We start from the raw sequence: 22,734 nt of genomic DNA, 5'->3' as shown, positions 1-22,734 counted from the left end.
TCAGCTGCAGGAAAGGAACAAAGAGACAGGTAATTAATATTTATATTAATTACTGATAACAATCAGGCTAGATACAACATCTAAACCTGCAAAGATGTCATAGTTTCTAACAAAAAATAACACATACCCCAAACATTGCAAACACAAAACCCCCAAAAACCTAACAATAGTATTTGTCAACACAGGGGCGGACACAGACAACAGAGGGCCCCTGTGCAAAGAATGTGCCTGCCCCCCACCCCCACCACCACCAGCACTGTGCCCCCTCATGTACCTAGACCCCACCGGAGTGCCTCCACTTACCCAGCCCGTGTAGTGTCGCCACTTGCCTTGTCCACCACAGGTGGATGGAACGGCTCCTGAGGTGGGCTCCGGGTGGCCCCTGTCCCTCTCAGTGTGCTGACCAGGCCCCATGAGTACTACCCTGAGTCAGCCTGACCCTTATCTAGCTGGGAGTTAGAGGGCAGTGCTCCCTTTACACTCGCACCCCTTGACTTAGCACGACACCCCTTGGCACCCCCTGGTTCCTTGGCTCCTTAGTAATAGAAGTGACTTACAGGCAGGGCCAGACTGGGACCAAAAATAGGCCCAGGCATTTTAAAATAAACAGCCCATTTTTATAGTGGGGGTCTGACTCATGGGACCCCCACCAATCACCTTGGTTCAAGTGGCTGCCCAGATGTTGGAAAGCTGTAACTCCCATCATGTCTGAAGTGACTACAGCTGATGGAACAGTCAGGAGACTACACAATGATATCAGTGACTACAGCTCTGATGGGACAGTTAGGAAAATACACAATGATATCACTGACCTGAGTGACGTCTTTTCTGTTGTCTTTATTTTTCTTCTTCATCTGGTCCAGACACCAGGATTTCTTCCATCTTCTCTGCAGAGTCTGACACCTGGACATCATTGGTTCCTTAATTTGTCAGTAGATCCTCATCATCTGTATGATGACAATAATCATTATAACCTTGCCAAATACTGTACCCCCTGAATATAATACTGCCAACCACTGTACCCCCTGAATAATGCCAACCACTGTACCCCTGAATATAATACTGCTAACCACTGTACCCCTGAATATAATACTGCCAAATACTGTACCCCTGAATATAATACTGCCAACCACTGTACTCCATTAATATAATACTGCCAACCACTGTACTCCATTAATATAATACTGCCAACCACTGTACTCCATGAATATAATACTGCCAAACACTGTACCAACCACTGAATCATCCCATACACCCCACGCACTCCATCCTCAGTCTCCTCATCACCCCATATACCCCACACACCACATCCTCAGTCTCCTCATCACCCCATACACCCCACGCACCCCATCCTCAGTCTCCTCATCACCCCATGCACTCCATCCTCAGTCTCCTCATCACCCCACGCACCCCATCCTCAGTCTCATCATCACCACATGCACTCCATCCTCAGTTTCCTCATCACCCCATACACCCCATGCATTCCATCCTCAGTCTCCTCATCACCCCATGCACTCCATCCTCAGTCTCCTCATCACCCCATGCACTCCATCCTCAGTCTCCTCATCACCCCATGCACTCCATCCTCAGTCTCCTCATCACCCCATACACCCCATGCACTCCATCCTCAGTCTCCTCATCACCCCATATACCTTAAGCACCTCATCATTATTACACAGCTGACACACCCACATCAGGGCTGCCGTCAGAAATTTTGGGGCCCCTTGCACAGGTCAAGGCCCCCTTCAACCCCTCCCCGCCCCCAAGTAATTTTTAGATTGCATATACTTACCAATGCTGTGCCATAGCACAGAATTGATCAGTGTTATTGGCGCTACCTTACTACAGGCTGTGGAAGCTTTCTGCACTAAAAGATGCACAGATCAGACGAGCCGGAGGCAGATAGGTACCCTCCGCTGAGTTGATCGGGACACCACAATTTTGCTGTGGTCCTGATCAGCTCCTCTGGGCTATCTGGCAACCTATTTTCATACTTTTAGATGCTGCAATGAACTTTGATTGTGGCATCTAAAGTGGTTAATGCTGGACATCACCCTGATTGGTGAACTCTGGCATTAGCCACATGTCCCAGCTCTAACCAACCGGTTATGAAGCATAGAACTGGAGGGGGGCAGGACGTACATTTACACCCTGCAACCTTAAAGAAATACACATATACAGCCTCATATGCGTACACAGCCTCTATATACTCATACATAGCGCCAATACACACATATAGTCATGGCCGTAAATGTTGGCACCCCTGAAATTTTTCTATAAAATTCTCACAGAAAAGGATTGCAGTAACACATGTTTTGCTATACACATGTTTATTCCCTTTGTGTGTATTGGAACTAACCCCCAAAAAAGGGAGGAAAAAAGCAAATTGGACATAATGTCACACTTTAATGTCACAAATTATTGGAACCCTTTCAAAATTGTGGATAAATAAGATTGTTTCAAGCATGTGATGTTCCTTTAAACTCACCTGGGGCAAGTAACAGGTGTGGGCAATATCAAAATCACACCTGAAAGCAGATAAAAAGGAGAGAAGTTCACTTAGTCTTGGCATTGTGTGTCTGTGTGTGCCACACTAAGCATGGACAACAGAAAGAGGAGAAGAGAACTGTCTGAGGACTTGAGAACCAAAATCGTGGAAAAATATCAACAATCTCAAGGTTACAAGTCCATCTCCAGAGATCTAGATTTTCCTTTGTCCACAGTGCGCAACATTATCAAGAAGTTTACAACCCATGGCACTGTAGATAATCTCCCTGGGCATGGATGGAAGAGAAAAATTTATTAAAGGTGTAAACGCAGGATAGTCCGGATGGTGGATAAGCAGCCCCAAACAAGTTCCAAAGATATTCAAGCTGTCCTGCAGGCTCAGGGAGCATCAGAGTCAGCGCGAACTATCAGTCGACATTTAAATGAAATTAAACGCTATGGAGGGGACCCAGGAGGACCCCACTGCTGACACTGAGACATAAAAAAGCAAGACTACATTTTGCCAAAATGAACTTGATTAACCAAAATCCTTCTGGGAAAACGTCTTGTGGACAGATGAGACCAAGATAGAGCTTTTTGGTAAAGCACATCATTCTACTGTTTACCGAAAACGGAATGAGGCCTACAAAGAAAAGAGCACAGTACCTACAGTGACATATGGTGGAGGTCAATGATGTTTTGGGGTTGTTTTGCTGCCTCTGGCACTGGGGGCCTTGAATGTGTACAAGACATCATGAAATCTGAGGATTACCAACGGATTTTGGGTCGCACTGTACAGCCCAGTGTCAGAAAGCTGGGTTTGCGTCCGAGATCTTGGGTCTTCCAGCAGGACAATGACCCCAAACATACGTCAAAAAGCCCCCAGAAATTGAAGGCAACAAAGCGCTGGAGAGTTCTGAAGAGTCCAGATCTAAATATCATTGAACACCTGTGGAGAGATCCTTAAATTACTTTTGGGAAAAGGCACTTCTTCCAATAAGAGACCTGGAGCAGTTTGCAAAGGAAGAGTGGTCCAACACTCCGGCTGTGAGGTGTAAGAAGCTTATTGATGGTTATAGGAAGACACTGATTTCAGTTATTTTTTCCAAAGGGTGTGCGACCAAATATTAAGTTAAGGGTGCCAATAATTTTGTCCAGACCATTTTTGGATTTTGGTGTGACAATATGTCCAATTTGCTTTTTTTCCTCCCTTTTTTGGTTTAGTTCTAATACACACAAAGGGAATAAACATGTGTATAGCAAAACATGTGTTACTGCAATCCTTTTCTGTGAGAAATACTTAAATTTCAGGGGTGCCAACATTTACCATTATGACTGTATATGGCACTGAATACATAATCTGAGACTTTAAAACCTCACTTTTAATACTTCTTCTAAAAACCATATATCAAAAAAGAAAGTGAATAGAACTGTATTTATATATATCTGCATCTATTTCCGGCCACCATCTTAGTAGCCATATTAATACTTGCCGCCTGTTCACACCGACCATATATGCACACTTGCCTGAGTGAACTTCCAATTTTCAACATCAATGTGTTAGTCTTATATACAATCATGTGTTCCATGTCCATCGCAGGAATCCTTGTCAGTTATTTTATGTATTTGCATGTATTCAGAATTAGTAGTGTTAGTTTTGTAGTCACACTCATTATTAGTATATTATTGAGAGTTTTAGCACACTCCAAAACATCAATGCATAAATCCTCTCTCTGGCAGACTACATTCTCAGTCTCTTACTGCATGCTATCAAATGAATGGCATTTAACCCATAGAGTGCATACAACATAACTGTTCTGATGGCGGCCATAACACATACACACACACTACCCCTATATACACACACACATGGCCATCATACACAGCTTCTATATGCACATACACTGCCTCTATATACACACATGCATCATAAATATATACACTGCCTCTATATACACACACAGCCATCATACACACATACACAGCTGCTATATGCACACACTGCCCCTTTATACACACATGGCCATCATACACATACACAGCTTCTATATGCATATACACTGCCACTATATAGACACACACTGCCATCATACACACATATCAGCCACTATACACAAACACTGCCAGTATATAGACACACACGGCCATCATACACACATATACAGCCACTAAATACACATACACTGCCACTATATATACACACACTGCCATCATACACACATATACAGCCACTATACACATACACTGCCACTATATAGACACACACTGCCATCATACACACATATACAACCACTATATACACATACACTGCCACTATATAGACACACACTGCCCCTTTATACATACATGGCCATCATACACAAACACAGCTTCTATATGCATATACACTGCCACTATATAGACACACACTGCCATCCTACACACATGGCCATAAATAAATACACTGCCTCTATATACACACACTGCCCCTGTATACACACATGGCCATCATACACATACACAGCTTCTATATACACATACACAGCTTCTATATAAACATACACAGCTTCTATATACACATATACAGCTTCTATATACACACACTGCCCAATTATACACACACATGGCCATCATACACATACACAGAATCTATATACACATAGACAGCTTCTATATACACATACACAGCTTCTATATAAACATACACAGCTTCTATATACACATAGACAGCCATCATACACACACACTTTGTCCCCATACACACACACACACACACACACACAGCCATCATACACTGCCCCCATACAAGTAAGTACCTGTGTGCAGTGTAGTCTGCTGCTCCGCTCCTCTATTGCAGGCAGTGGGCAGGAAGAGGAGGGACACGTGATCTGACGTCACTGGCCAGCTGCTACTACAGGCCCTGCTGGTAACTGAGAGCCGCGCACAGGCATGTCTCATACCAACTGCAGCCCCTGACATTATAAAGTGACAGAGTGCTCCCCTCCGGACGGCGCTCCCTCTCGCTCCAGCCTCGCTGGCCAGTCTGGGCAACAGACAGGGCAGGGCTGGAACATAAGAAAAAAGAATATGATGTAGTCAGTCAGTGTACAGTAAGGCTCCCCCCCCCCCAGCCGTCAGTGAGTGACAGTCACTCACTGACTCGCAAGAAAGAGTGTTGGGGCCAGTCGGGCCTCCCTGAGGGTCCGGGACCCTTACTGGGGTACCGGTTGTACCCCCCTGATGACGGCCCCTGGCCTGTCCGTCTCGCCCGGACGGTTTAAAGGTAAATTACTGCTGTCAGCGGCAGGTCCGGGACCTGTTGCTGCAGCATTTAGTATGAAGTACTGGCAGGGGGCCCTGCAGGGGCCCAGACTGTGACCTGGGCCACTAGGTGGGCCCCCTAACACGCTGGGCCCCTGTGCAGCCGAACCGGCTGAACAAGTGATATGTCCGACCCTGTGTCAACATCATCCTGGGAGGGATAATACACTGCACTACAATAGAAATAAAAATCCCTATCATCTATATCTCAATGGGTTCCATCTTTTCTTTTGTTCTTTTTTCTAATGCGGTTTTATAATCCCTGAGACAAGTAGTTCTGGCCCTAGAGTGTTATATATTAGCGTCTGTAGCATGTATAAGGGACATGTTATCATATGTGTGTCTTTTTATAGGTGATTAATGCCCGGTGAGAGGGTGAAAGGGACCTATACCCCCGTCAGCTGCAGGAAAGGAACAAAGAGGCAGGTAATTAATATTTATATTGATTACTGATAACAATCAGGCTAGATATAACATCTATACCTGCAGAGATGTCATAGTCTCTACCTTATACATGAAGATATATGTGTTTTTAATAAGTATATCGTCTATAGACAGCTTCTTATATAACACAACTTTGTCTCAGGTACAGAGATTAGGAACATTTATGTTTTCTAATATCTGTTTTTTATTTGTAGTAATCCCTTTTTCAATAGACTGACCGCAGATTTAAGACATAACTGTACTGTAAAGAAAAATCTATAAGTTAATGTAATAAATCACATACTATAACTGATTATTGCCATTTAAAACTATGAAAAATACATTATGTTGATTATAAAACAGAAATACAGAATGGAAACAACCGTCTGTGGCTCAAGCTCGACTGCCCCTTTCTTTGAGTGGCCCCTCAATGTTGTGGAAACGGGTGGAGGACATTGTCTCCATTAGAATGGGTCCCCCTACGATGCTTCGGCTGTTGATCTGAAGTGCATTCTGTGCTTTGGAACCTCGGGGGCAAACTGTGTTTCTGTTATTAATTTTTAGTTTAGCAATTCCCGACGCAACATGGTTAACCTCTATCCGAAATTTCTGCACAAAATTGATAACAGACATTCCAAGAAATATTTTGCCAAATAAAAATATATAAAATATTGATGAAATTGATGAATAATAATAATAACAACAAAAATAACAGTTTTTGATTAAAAAACAAAAAAACTAAAATAATTTATAAAATATTTTGCTCCTGTCCCCTTCCCCCAAAAATAAAAAAACATATATTACCCTTAAAATTTATGAATAAAGAAACAAAAAATAACACATACCCCAAACATTGCAAACACAAAACCCCCAAAAACCTAACAATAGTCTCTGTCAACATCATCCTGGGAGGGATAATACACTGCACTGCAATAGAAATAAAAATCCCTATCATCTATATCTCAATGGGTTCCATCTTTTCTTTTGTTCTTTTTCCTAATGCGGTTTTATAATCCCTGAGACAAGTAGTTCTGGCCCTAGAGTGTTATATATATTAGCGTCTGTAGCATGTATAAGGGACATGTTATCATACCTGTGTCTTTTTATAGGTGATTGATGCCCGGTGAGAGGGTGAAAGGGACCTATACCCCCGTCAGCTGCAGGAAAGGAACAAAGAGACAGGTAATTAATATTTATATTAATTACTGATAACAATCAGGCTAGATACAACATCTAAATCTGCAAAGATGTCATAGTCTCTACCTTATACATGAAGATATATGTGTTTTTAATAAGTATATCGTCTATAGACAGCTTCTTATATAACACAACTGTGTCTCAGGTACAGAGATTAGGAACATTTATGTTTTCTAATATCTGTTTTTTATTTGTAGTAATCCCTTTTTCAATAGACAGACCGCAGATTTAAGACATAACTGTACTGTAAAGAAAAATCTATAAGTTAATGTAATAAATCACATACTATAACTGATTATTGCCATTTAAAACTATGAAAAATACATTATGTTGATTATAAAACAGAAATATAGAATGGAAACAACCGTCTGTGGCTCAAGCTCGACTGCCCCTTTCTTTGAGTGGCCCCTCAATGTTGTGGAAACGGGTGGAGGACATTGTCTCCATTAGAATGGGTCCCCCTACGATGCTTCGGCTGTTGATCTGAAGTGCATTCTGTGCTTTGGAACCTCGGGGGCAAACTGTATTTCTGTTATTAATTTTTAGTTTAGCAATTCCCGACGCAACATGGTTAACCTCTATCCGAAATTTCTGCACAAAATTGATAACAGACATTCCAAGAAATATTTTGCCAAATAAAAATATATAAAATATTGATGATGTTGATGAATAATAATAACAACAAAAATAACAGTTTTTGATTAAAAAACAAATAAACAATAATAATTTATAAAATATTTTGCTCCTGCCCCCTTCCCCAAAAATAAAAAAACAAATATTACCCTTAAAATTTATGAATAAAGAAACAAAAAATAACACATACCCCAAACATTGCAAACACAAAACCCCAAAAAACCTAACAATAGTGTCTGTCAACATCATCCTGGGAGGGATAATACACTGCACGACAATAGAAATAAAAATCCCTATCATCTATATCTCAATGGGTTCCATCTTTTCTTTTGTTCTTTTTTCTAATGCGGTTTTATAATCCCTGAGACAAGTAGTTCTGGCCCTAGAGTGTTAGATATATTAGCGTCTGTAGCATGTATAAGGGACATGTTATCATACCTGTGTCTTTTTATAGGTGATTGATGCCCGGTGAGAGGGTGAAAGGGACCTATACCCCCGTCAGCTGCAGGAAAGGAACAAAGAGACAGGTAATTAATATTTATATTAATTACTGATAACAATCAGGCTAGATACAACATCTAAACCTGCAAAGATGTCATAGTCTCTAACAAAAAATAACACATACCCCAAACATTGCAAACACAAAACCCCCAAAAACCTAACAATAGTATTTGTCAACACAGGGCGGACACAGACAGCAGAGGGCCCCTGTGCAAAGAATGTGCCTGCCCCCCCCCCCCCCCCACCACCAGCACTGTGCCCCTTCATGTACCTAGACCCCACCGGAGTGCCTCCACTTACCAAGCTCGTGTAGTGTCGCCACTTGCCTTGTCCACCACAGGTGGATGGAACGGCTCCTGAGGTGGGCTCCGGGTGGCCCCTGTCCCTCTCAGTGTGCGGACCAGGCCCCATGAGTACTATCCTGAGTCAGCCTGACCCTTATCTAGCTGGGAGGCAGAGGGCAGTGCTCCCCTTTACACTCGCACCCCTTGACTTAGCACGACACCCCTTGGCACCCCCTGGTTCCTTGGCTCCTTAGTAATAGAAGTGACTTACAGGCAGGGCCAGACTGGGACCAAAAATAGGCCCAGGCATTTTAAAATAAACAGCCCATTTTTATAGTGGGGGTCTGACTCATGGGACCCCCACCAATCACCTTGGTTCAAGTGGCTGCCCAGATGTTGGAAAGCTGCAACTCCCATCATGTCTGAAGTGACTACAGCTGATGGAACAGTCAGGAGACTACACAATGATATCAGTGACTACAGCTCTGATGGGACAGTTAGGAAAATACACAATGATATCACTGATCTGAGTGACGTCTTTTCTGTTGTCTTTATTTTTCTTCTTCATCTGGTCCAGACACCAGGATTTCTTCCATCTTCTCTGCAGAGTCTGACACCTGGACATCATTGGTTCCTTAATTTGTCAGTAGATCCTCATCCTCTGTATGATGACAATAATCATTATAACCTTGCCAAATACTGTACCCCCTGAATATAATACTGCAACCACTGTACCCCCTGAATAATGCCAACCACTGTACCCCTGAATATAATACTGCTAACCACTGTACCCCTGAATATAATACTGCCAAATACTGTACCCCTGAATATAATACTGCCAACCACTGTACTCCATTAATATAATACTGCCAACCACTGTACTCCATTAATATAATACTGCCAACCACTGTACTCCATGAATATAATACTGCCAAATACTGTACCAACCACTGAATCATCCCATACACCCCACGCACTCCATCCTCAGTCTCCTCATCACCCCATATACCCCACACACCCCATCCTCAGTCTCCTCATCACCCCATACACCCCACGCACCCCATCCTCAGTCTCCTCATCACCCCATGCACTCCATCCTCAGTCTCCTCATCACCCCACGCACCCCATCCTCAGTCTCATCATCACCACATGCACTCCATCCTCAGTCTCCTCATCACCCCATACACCCCATGCACTCCATCCTCAGTCTCCTCATCACCCCATGCACTCCATCCTCAGTCTCCTCATCACCCCATGCACTCCATCCTCAGTCTCCTCATCATCCCATACACCCCATGCACTCCATCCTCAGTCTCCTCATCACCCCATGCACTCCATCCTCAGTCTCCTCATCACCCCCATACACCCCACACACTCCATCCTCAGTCTCCTCATCACCCCATATACCTTAAGCACCTCATCATTATTACACAGCTGACACACCCACATCAGGGCTGCCGTCAGAAATGTTGGGGCCCCTTACACAGGTCAAGGCCTCCTTCAACCCCTCCCCGCCCCCAAGTAATTTTTAGATTGCATATACTTATCAATGCTGTGCCATAGCACAGAATTGATCAGTGTTATTGGCGCTACCTTACTACAGGCTGTTGAAGCTTTCTGCACTAAAAGATGCACAGATCAGACGAGCCGGAGGCAGATAGGTACCCTCCGCTGAGTTGATCGGGACACCACAATTTTGCTGTGGTCCTGATCAGCTCCTCTGGGCTATCTGGCAACCTATTTTCATACTTTTAGATGCTGCAATGAACTTTGATTGTGGCATCTAATGTGGTTAATGCTGGACATCACCCTGATTGGTGAACTCTGGCATTAGCCACATGTCCCAGCTCTAACCAACCGGTTATGAAGCACAGAGCTGGAGGGGGGCAGGACGTACATTTACACCCTGCAACCTTAAGGAAATACACATATACAGCCTCATATGCGTACACAGCCTCTATATACTCATACACAGCGCCAATACACACATATAGTCATGGCCGTAAATGTTGGCACCCCTGAAATTTTTCTATAAAATTCTCACAGAACAGGATTGCAGTAACACATGTTTTGCTATACACATGTTTATTCCCTTTGTGTGTATTGGAACTAACCCCCAAAAAAGGGAGGAAAAAAGCAAATTGGACATAATGTCATACTTTAATGTCACAAATTATTGGAACCCTTTCAAAATTGTGGATAAATAAGATTGTTTCAAGCATGTGATGTTCCTTTAAACTCACCTGGGGCAAGTAACAGGTGTGGGCAATATCAAAATCACACCTGAAAGCAGATAAAAAGGAGAGAAGTTCACTTAGTCTTTGCATTGTGTGTCTGTGTGTGCCACACTAAGCATGGACAACAGAAAGAGGAGAAGAACTGTCTGAGGACTTGAGAACCAAAATCGTGGAAAAATATCAACAATCTCAAGGTTACAAGTCCATCTCCAGAGATCTAGATTTTCCTTTGTCCACAGTGCGCAACATTATCAAGAAGTTTACAACCCATGGCACTGTAGATAATCTCCCTGGGCATGGATGGAAGAGAAAAATTTATTAAAGGTGTAAACGCAGGATAGTCCGGATGGTGGATAAGCAGACCCAAACAAGTTCCAAAGATATTCAAGCTGTCCTGCAGGCTCAGGGAGCATCAGAGTCAGCGCGAACTATCAGTCGACATTTAAATGAAATGAAACGCTATGGAGGGGACCCAGGAGGACCCCACTGCTGACACTGAGACATAAAAAAGCAAGACTACATTTTGCCAAAATGAACTTGATTAACCAAAATCCTTCTGGGAAAACGTCTTGTGGACAGATGAGACCAAGATAGAGCTTTTTGGTAAAGCACATCATTCTACTGTTTACCGAAAACGGAATGAGGCCTACAAAGAAAAGAGCACAGTACCTACAGTGACATATGGTGGAGGTCAATGATGTTTTGGGGTTGTTTTGCTGCCTCTGGCACTGGGGGCCTTGAATGTGTACAAGACATCATGAAATCTGAGGATTACCAACAGATTTTGGGTCGCACTGTACAGCCCAGTGTCAGAAAGCTGGGTCTGCGTCCGAGATCTTGGGTCTTCCAGCAGGACAATGACCCCAAACATACGTCAAAAAGTCCCCAGAAATTGATGGCAACAAAGCGCTGGAGAGTTCTGAAGTGGCCAGCAATGAGTCCAGATCTAAATATCATTGAACACCTGTGGAGAGATCCTTAAATTACTGTTGGGAAAAGGCGCCTCTTCCAATAAGAGACCTGGAGCAGTTTGCAAAGGAAGAGTGGTCCAACACTCCGGCTGTGAGGTGTAAGAAGCTTATTGATGGTTATAGGAAGACACTGATTTCAGTTATTTTTTCCAAAGGGTGTGCGACCAAATATTAAGTTAAGGGTGCCAATAATTTTGTCCAGACCATTTTTGGAGTTTGGTGTGACATTATGTCCAATTTGCTTTTTTTCCTCCCTTTTTTGGTTTAGTTCTAATACACACAAAGGGAATAAACATGTGTATAGCAAAACATGTGTTACTGCAATCCTTTTCTGTGAGAAATACTTATTTTTCTTGAAAAATTTCAGGGGTGCCAACATTTACCATTATGACTGTATATGGCACTGAATACATAATCTGAGACTTTAAAACCTCACTTTTAATACTTCTTCTAAAAACCATATATCAAAAAAGAAAGTGAATAGAACTGTATTTATACATATCTGCATCTATTTCCGGCCACCATCTTAGTAGCCATATTAATACTTGCCACCTGTTCACACCGACCATATATGCACACTTGCCTGAGTGAACTTCCAATTTTCAACATCAATGTGTTAGTCTTATATACAATCATGTGTTCCATGTCCATCGCAGGAATCCTTGTCAGTTATTTTATGTATTTGCATGTATTCAGAATTAGTAGTGTTAGTTTTGTAGTCACACTCATTATTAGTATATTATTGAGAGTTTTAGCACACTCCAAAACATCAATGCATAAATCCTCTCTCTGGCAGACTACATTCTCAGTCTCTTACTGCATGCTATCAAATGAATGGCATTTAACCCATAGAGTGCATACAACATAACTGTTCTGATGGCGGCCATAACACATACACACACACTACCCCTATATACACACACACATGGCCATCATACACAGCTTCTATATGCACATACACTGCCTCTATATACACACATGCATCATAAATATATACACTGCCTCTATATACACACACAGCCATCATACACACATACACAGCTGCTATATGCACACACTGCCCCTTTATACACACATGGCCATCATACACATACACAGCTTCTATATGCATATACACTGCCACTATATAGACACACACTGCCATCATACACACATATCAGCCACTATACACAAACACTGCCACTATATAGACACACACGGCCATCATACACACATATACAGCCACTATATACACATACACTGCCACTATATATACACACACTGCCATCATACACACATATACAGCCACTATACACATACACTGCCACTATATAGACACACACTGCCATCATACACACATATACAGCCACTATATACACATACACTGCCACTATATAGACACACACTGCCCCTTTATACATACATGGCCATCATACACAAACACAGCTTCTATATGCATATACACTGCCACTATATAGACACACACTGCCATCATACACACATGGCCATAAATAAATACACTGCCTCTATATACACACACTGCCCCTGTATACACACATGGCCATCATACACATACACAGCTTCTATATACACATACACAGCTTCTATATAAACATACACAGCTTCTATATACACATATACAGCTTCTATATACACACACTGCCCAATTATACACACACATGGCCATCATACACATACACAGCTTCTATATACACATAGACAGCTTCTATATACACATACACAGCTTCTATATAAACATACACAGCTTCTATATACACATAGACAGCCATCATACACACACACTTTGTCCCCATATACACACACACACACACACACACACACATACACAGCCATCAAACACTGCCCCCATACAAGTAAGTACCTGTGTGCAGTGTAGTCTGCTGCTCCGCTCCTCTATTGCAGGCAGTGGGAAGGAAGAGGAGGAACACGTGATCTGACGTCACTGGCCAGCTGCTACTACAGGCCCTGCTGGTAACTGAGAGCCGCGCACAGGCATGTCTCATACCAACTGCAGCCCCTGACATTATAAAGTGACAGAGTGCTGCCCTCCGGACGGCGCTCCCTCTCGCTCCAGCCTCGCTGGCCAGTCTGGGCAACAGACAGGGCAGGACTGGAACATAAGAAAAAAGAATATGATGTAGTCAGTCAGTGTACAGTAAGACTCCCCCCCCCCCCCCCAGCCGTCAGTGAGTGACAGTCACTTACTGACTCGCAAGAAAGAGTGTTGGGGCCAGTTGGGCCTCCCTGAGGGTCCGGGCCCCTTACTGGGGTACCGGTTGTACCCCCCTGATGACGGCCCCTGGCCTGTCCGTCTCGCCCGGCCGGTTTAAAGGTAAATTACTGCTGTCAGCGGCAGGTCCGGGACCTGTTGCTGCAGCATTTAGTATGAAGTACTGGCAGGGGGCCCTGCAGGGGCCCAGACTGTGACCTGGGCCACTAGGTGGGCCCCCTAACACGCTGGGCCCCTGTGCAGCCGAACCGGCTGAACAAGTGATATGTCCGCCCCTGTGTCAACATCATCCTGGGAGGGATAATACACTGCACTACAATAGAAATAAAAATCCCTATCATCTATATCTCAATGGGTTCCATCTTTTCTTTTGTTCTTTTTTCTAATGCGGTTTTATAATCCCTGAGACAAGTAGTTCTGGCCCTAGAGTGTTATATATTAGCGTCTGTAGCATGTATAAGGGACATGTTATCATACCTGTGTCTTTTTATAGGTGAATAATGCCCGGTGAAAGGGTGAAAGGGACCTATACCCCCGTCAGCTGCAGGAAAGGAACAAAGAGACAGGTAATTAATATTTATATTAATTACTGATAACAATCAGGCTAGATACAACATCTAAACCTGCAAAGATGTCATAGTCTCTACCTTATACATGAAGATATATGTGTTTTTAATAAGTACATCGTCTACAGACAGCTTCTTATATAACACAACCATGTCTCAGGTACAGAGATTAGGAACATTTATGATTTCTAATATCTGTTTTTATTTGTAGTAATCCCTTTTTCAATAGACTGACCGCAGATTTAAGACATAACTGTACTGTAAAGAAAAATCTATAAGTTAATGTAATAAATCACATACTATAACTGATTATTGCCATTTAAAACTATGAAAAATACATTATGTTGATTATAAAACAGAAATACAGAATGGAGACAACCATCTGTGGCTCAAGCTCGACTGCCCATTTCTTTGAGTGGCCCCTCAATGTTCTGGAAACGGGTGGAGGACATTGTCTCCATTAGAATGGGTCCCCCTACGATGCTTCGGCTGTTGATCTGAAGTGCATTCTGTGCTTTGGAATCTCGGGGGCAAACTGTATTTCTGTTATTAATTTTTAGTTTAGCAATTCCCACCGCAACATGGTTAACCTCTATCCTAAATTTCTGCACAAAATTGATAAAAGACATTCCAAGAAATATTTTGCCAAATAAAAATATATAAAATATTGATGATGTTGATGAATAATAATAACAACAAAAATAACAGTTTTTGATTAAAAAACAAATAAACAATAATAATTTATAAAATATTTTGCTCCTGCCCCCTTCCCCAAAAATAAAAAAACAAATATTACCCTTAAAATTTATGAATAAAGAAACAAAAAATAACACATACCCCAAACATTGCAAACACAAAACCCCAAAAAACCTAACAATAGTGTCTGTCAACATCATCCTGGGAGGGATAATACACTGCACGACAATAGAAATAAAAATCCCTATCATCTATATCTCAATGGGTTCCATCTTTTCTTTTGTTCTTTTTTCTAATGCGGTTTTATAATCCCTGAGACAAGTAGTTCTGGCCCTAGAGTGTTAGATATATTAGCGTCTGTAGCATGTATAAGGGACATGTTATCATACCTGTGTCTTTTTATAGGTGATTGATGCCCGGTGAGAAGGTGAAAGTGACCTATACCCCCGTCAGCTGCAGGAAAGGATCCAAGAGACAGGTAATTAATATTTATATTAATTACTGATAACAATCAGGCTAGATATAACATCTAGACCTGCAGAGATATCATAGTCTCTACCTTATACATGAAGATATATGTGTTTTTAATAAGTATATCGTCTATAGACAGCTTCTTATATAACACAACTGTTTCTCAGGTACAGAGATTGGGAACATTTATGATTTCTAATATCTGTTTTTTATTTGTAGTAATCCCTTTTTCAATAGACAGACCGCAGATTTAAGACATAACTGTACTGTAAAGAAAAATCTATAAGTTAATGTAATAAATCACATACTATAACTGATTATTGCCATTTAAAACTATGAAAAATACATTATGTTGATTATAAAACAGAAATACAGAATGGAGACAACCGTCTGTGGCTCAAGCTCGACTGCCCCTTTCTTTGAGTGGCCCCTCAATGTTGTGGAAACGGGTGGAGGACATTGTCTCCATTAGAATGGGTCCCCCTACGATGCTTCGGCTGTTGATCTGAAGTGCATTCTGTGCTTTGGAACCTCGGGGGCAAACTGTATTTCTGTTATTAATTTTTAGTTTAGCAAATCCCACCGCAACATGGTTAACCTCTATCCTAAATTTCTGCACAAAATTGATAAAAGACATTCCAAGAAATATTTTGCCAAATAAAAATATATAAAATATTGATGAAGTTGATGAATAATAATAACAACAAAAATAACAGTTTTTGATTAAAAAACAAATAAACAATAATAATTTATAAAATATTTAGCTCCTGCCCCCTTCCCCAAAAATAAAAAAAACATATATTACCCTTAAAATTTATGAATAAAGAAACGAAAAATAACACATACCCCAAACATTGCAAACACAAAACCCCCCAAAACCTAACAATAGTATCTGTCAACACAGGGGCGGACACAGACAGCAGAGGGCCCCTGTGCAAAGAATGTGCCTGGCCCCCCCCCCACCACCAGCACTGTGCCCCCTCATGTACCTAGACCCCACCGGAGTGCCTCCACTTACCCCGCCCGTGTAGTGTCGCCACTTGCCTTGTCCACCACAGGTGGATGGAACGGCTCCTGAGGTGGGCTCCGGGTGGCCCCTGTCCCTCTCAGTGTGCGGACCAGGCCCCATGAGTACTCCCCTGAGTCAGCCTGACCCTTATCTAGCTGGCAGGCAGAGGGCAGTGCTCCCCTTTACACTCGCACCCCTTGACTTAGTACGACACCCCTTGGCACCCCCTGGTTCCTTGGCTCCTTAGTAATAGAAGTGACTTACAGGCAGGGCCAGACTGGGACCAAAAATAGGCCCAGGCATTTTAAAATAAACAGCCCATTTTTATAGTGGGGGTCTGACTCATGGGACCCCCACCAATCACCTTGGTTCAAGTGGCTGCCCAGATGTTGGAAAGCTGCAACTCCCATCATGTCTGAAGTGACTACAGCTGATGGGACAGTCAGGAGACTACCCAATGATATCAGTGACTACAGCTCTGATGGGACAGTTAGGAAAATACACAATGATATCACTGACCTGAGTGACGTCTTTTCTGTTGTCTTTATTTTTCTTCTTCATCTGGTCCAGACACCAGGATTTCTTCCATCTTCTCTGCAGAGTCTGACACCTGGACATCATTGGTTCCTTAATTTGTCAGTAGATCCTCACCCTCTGTATGATGACAATAATCATTATAACCTTGCCAAATACTGTACCCCCTGAATATAATACTGCCAACCACTGTACCCCCTGAATAATGCCAACCACTGTACCCCTGAATATAATACTGCTAACCACTGTACCCCTGAATATAATACTGCCAAATACTGTACCCCTGAATATAATACTGCCAACCACTGTACTCCATTAATATAATACTGCCAACCACTGTACTCCATTAATATAATACTGCCAACCACTGTACTCCATGATTATAATACTGCCAAATACTGTACCAACCACTGAATCATCCCATACACCCCACGCACTCCATCCTCAGTCTCCTCATCACCCCATATACCCCACACACCCCATCCTCAGTCTCCTCATCACCCCATACACCCCACGCACCCCATCCTCAGTCTCCTCATCACCCCATGCACTCCATCCTCAGTCTCCTCATCACCCCACGCACCCCATCCTCAGTCTCATCATCACCACATGCACTCCATCCTCAGTCTCCTCATCACCCCATACATCCCATGCACTCCATCCTCAGTCTCCTCATCACCCCATGCACTCCATCCTCAGTCTCCTCATCACCCCATGCACTCCATCCTCAGTCTCCTCATCACCCCATACACCCCATGCACTCCATCCTCAGTCTCCTCATCACCCCATGCACTCCATCCTCAGTCTCCTCATCACCCCCATACACCCCACACACTCCATCCTCAGTCTCCTCATCACCCCATATACCTTAAGCACCTCATCATTATTACACAGCTGACACACCCACATCAGGGCTGCCGTCAGAAATGTTGGGGCCCCTTACACAGGTCAAGGCCTCCTTCAACCCCTCCCCGCCCCAAGTAATTTTTAGATTGCATATACTTATCAATGCTGTGCCATAGCACAGAATTGATCAGTGTTATTGGCGCTACCTTACTACAGGCTGTTGAAGCTTTCTGCACTAAAAGATGCACAGATCAGACGAGCCGGAGGCAGATAGGTACCCTCCGCTGAGTTGATCGGGACACCACAATTTTGCTGTGGTCCTGATCAGCTCCTCTGGGCTATCTGGCAACCTATTTTCATACTTTTAGATGCTGCAATGAACTTTGATTGTGGCATCTAATGTGGTTAATGCTGGACATCACCCTGATTGGTGAACTCTGGCATTAGCCACATATCCCAGCTCTAACCAACCGGTTATGAAGCACAGAGCTGGAGGGGGGCAGGACGTACATTTACACCCTGCAACCTTAAGGAAATACACATATACAGCCTCATATGCGTACACAGCCTCTATATACTCATACACAGCGCCAATACACACATATAGTCATGGCCGTAAATGTTGGCACCCCTGAAATTTTTCTATAAAATTCTCACAGAACAGGATTGCAGTAACACATGTTTTGCTATACACATGTTTATTCCCTTTGTGTGTATTGGAACTAACCCCCCAAAAAGGGAGGAAAAAAGCAAATTGGACATAATGTCATACTTTAATGTCACAAATTATTAGAACCCTTTCAAAATTGTGGATAAATAAGATTGTTTCAAGCATGTGATGTTCCTTTAAACTCACCTGGGGCAAGTAACAGGTGTGGGCAATATCAAAATCACACCTGAAAGCAGATAAAAAGGAGAGAAGTTCACTTAGTCTTTGCATTGTGTGTCTGTGTGTGCCACACTAAGCATGGACAACAGAAAGAGGAGAAGAACTGTCTGAGGACTTGAGAACCAAAATCGTGGAAAAATATCAACAATCTCAAGGTTACAAGTCCATCTCCAGAGATCTAGATTTTCCTTTGTCCACAGTGCGCAACATTATCAAGAAGTTTACAACCCATGGCACTGTAGATAATCTCCCTGGGCATGGATGGAAGAGAAAAATTTATTAAAGGTGTAAACGCAGGATAGTCCGGATGGTGGATAAGCAGACCCAAACAAGTTCCAAAGATATTCAAGCTGTCCTGCAGGCTCAGGGAGCATCAGAGTCAGCGCGAACTATCAGTCGACATTTAAATGAAATGAAACGCTATGGAGGGGACCCAGGAGGACCCCACTGCTGACACTGAGACATAAAAAAGCAAGACTACATTTTGCCAAAATGAACTTGATTAACCAAAATCCTTCTGGGAAAACGTCTTGTGGACAGATGAGACCAAGATAGAGCTTTTTGGTAAAGCACATCATTCTACTGTTTACCGAAAATGGAATGAGGCCTACAAAGAAAAGAGCACAGTACCTACAGTGACATATGGTGGAGGTCAATGATGTTTTGGGGTTGTTTTGCTGCCTCTGGCACTGGGGGCCTTGAATGTGTACAAGACATCATGAAATCTGAGGATTACCAACAGATTTTGGGTCGCACTGTACAGCCCAGTGTCAGAAAGCTGGGTCTGCGTCCGAGATCTTGGGTCTTCCAGCAGGACAATGACCCCAAACATACGTCAAAAAGCCCCCAGAAAATGATGGCAACAAAGCGCTGGAGAGTTCTGAAGTGGCCAGCAATGAGTCCAGATCTAAATATCATTGAACACCTGTGGAGAGATCCTTAAATTACTGTTGGGAAAAGGCGCCTCTTCCAATAAGAGACCTGGAGCAGTTTGCAAAGGAAGAGTGGTCCAACACTCCGGCTGTGAGGTGTAAGAAGCTTATTGATGGTTATAGGAAGACACTGATTTCAGTTATTTTTTCCAAAGGGTGTGCGACCAAATATTAAGTTAAGGGTGCCAATAATTTTGTCCAGACCATTTTTGGAGTTTGGTGTGACATTATGTCCAATTTGCTTTTTTTCCTCCCTTTTTTGGTTTAGTTCTAATACACACAAAGGGAATAAACATGTGTATAGCAAAACATGTGTTACTGCAATCCTTTTCTGTGAGAAATACTTATTTTTCTTGAAAAATTTCAGGGGTGCCAACATTTACCATTATGACTGTATATGGCACTGAATACATAATCTGAGACTTTAAAACCTCACTTTTAATACTTCTTCTAAAAACCATATATCAAAAAAGAAAGTGAATAGAACTGTATTTATACATATCTGCATCTATTTCCGGCCACCATCTTAGTAGCCATATTAATACTTGCCGCCTGTTCACACCGACCATATATGCACACTTGCCTGAGTGAACTTCCACTTTTCAACATCAATGTGTTAGTCTTATATACAATCATGTGTTCCATGTCCATCGCAGGAATCCTTGTCAGTTATTTTATGTATTTGCATGTATTCAGAATTAGTAGTGTTAGTTTTGTGGTCACACTCATTATTAGTATATTATTGAGAGTTTTAGCACACTCCAAAACATCAATGCATAAATCCTCTCTCTGGCAGACTACATTCTCAGTCTCTTACTGCATGCTATCAAATGAATGGCATTTAACCCATAGAGTGCATACAACATAACTGTTCTGATGGCGGCCATAACACATACACACACACTACCCCTATATACACACACACATGGCCATCATACACAGCTTCTATATGCACATACACTGCCTCTATATACACACATGCATCATAAATATATACACTGCCTCTATATACACACACAGCCATCATACACACATACACAGCTGCTATATGCACACACTGCCCCTTTATACACACATGGCCATCATACACATACACAGCTTCTATATGCATATACACTGCCACTATATAGACACACACTGCCATCATACACACATATCAGCCACTATACACAAACACTGCCACTATATAGACACACACGGCCATCATACACACATATACAGCCACTATATACACATACATTGCCACTATATATACACACACTGCCATCATACACACATATACAGCCACTATACACATACACTGCCACTATATAGACACACACTGCCATCATACACACATATACAGCCACTATATACACATACACTGCCACTATATAGACACACACTGCCCCTTTATACATACATGGCCATCATACACAAACACAGCTTCTATATGCATATACACTGCCACTATATAGACACACACTGCCATCATACACACATGGCCATAAATAAATACACTGCCTCTATATACACACACTGCCCCTGTATACACACATGGCCATCATACACATACACAGCTTCTATATACACATACACAGCTTCTATATAAACATACACAGCTTCTATATACACATATACAGCTTCTATATACACACACTGCCCAATTATACACACACATGGCCATCATACACATACACAGCTTCTATATACACATAGACAGCTTCTATATACACATACACAGCTTCTATATAAACATACACAGCTTCTATATACACATAGACAGCCATCATACACACACACTTTGTCCCCATATACACACACACACACACACACACATACACAGCCATCATACACTGCCCCCATACAAGTAAGTACCTGTGTGCAGTGTAGTCTGCTGCTCCGCTCCTCTATTGCAGGCAGTGGGCAGGAAGAGGAGGAACACGTGATCTGACGTCACTGGCCAGCTGCTACTACAGGCCCTGCTGGTAACTGAGAGCCGCGCACAGGCATGTCTCATACCAACTGCAGCCCCTGACATTATAAAGTGACAGAGTGCTCCCCTCCGGACGGCGCTCCCTCTCGCTCCAGCCTCGCTGGCCAGTCTGGGCAACAGACAGGGCAGGGCTGGAACATAAGAAAAAAGAATATGATGTAGTCAGTCAGTGTACAGTAAGACTCCCCCCCCCCCCAGCCGTCAGTGAGTGACAGTCACTTACTGACTCGCAAGAAAGAGTGTTGGGGCCAGTTGGGCCTCCCTGAGGGTCCGGGCCCCTTACTGGGGTACCGGTTGTACCCCCCTGATGACGGCCCCTGGCCTGTCCGTCTCGCCCGGCCGGTTTAAAGGTAAATTACTGCTGTCAGCGGCAGGTCCGGGACCTGTTGCTGCAGCATTTAGTATGAAGTACTGGCAGGGGGCCCTGCAGGGGCCCAGACTGTGACCTGGGCCACTAGGTGGGCCCCCTAACACGCTGGGCCCCTGTGCAGCCGAACCGGCTGAACAAGTGATATGTCCGCCCCTGTGTCAACATCATCCTGGGAGGGATAAT

This window comes from Hyla sarda, chromosome 3 (genome assembly GCF_029499605.1).
Source record: "Hyla sarda isolate aHylSar1 chromosome 3, aHylSar1.hap1, whole genome shotgun sequence".
NCBI lineage: Eukaryota > Metazoa > Chordata > Amphibia > Anura > Hylidae > Hyla > Hyla sarda.
Note: the sequence above shows the minus strand (reverse complement) of the source record.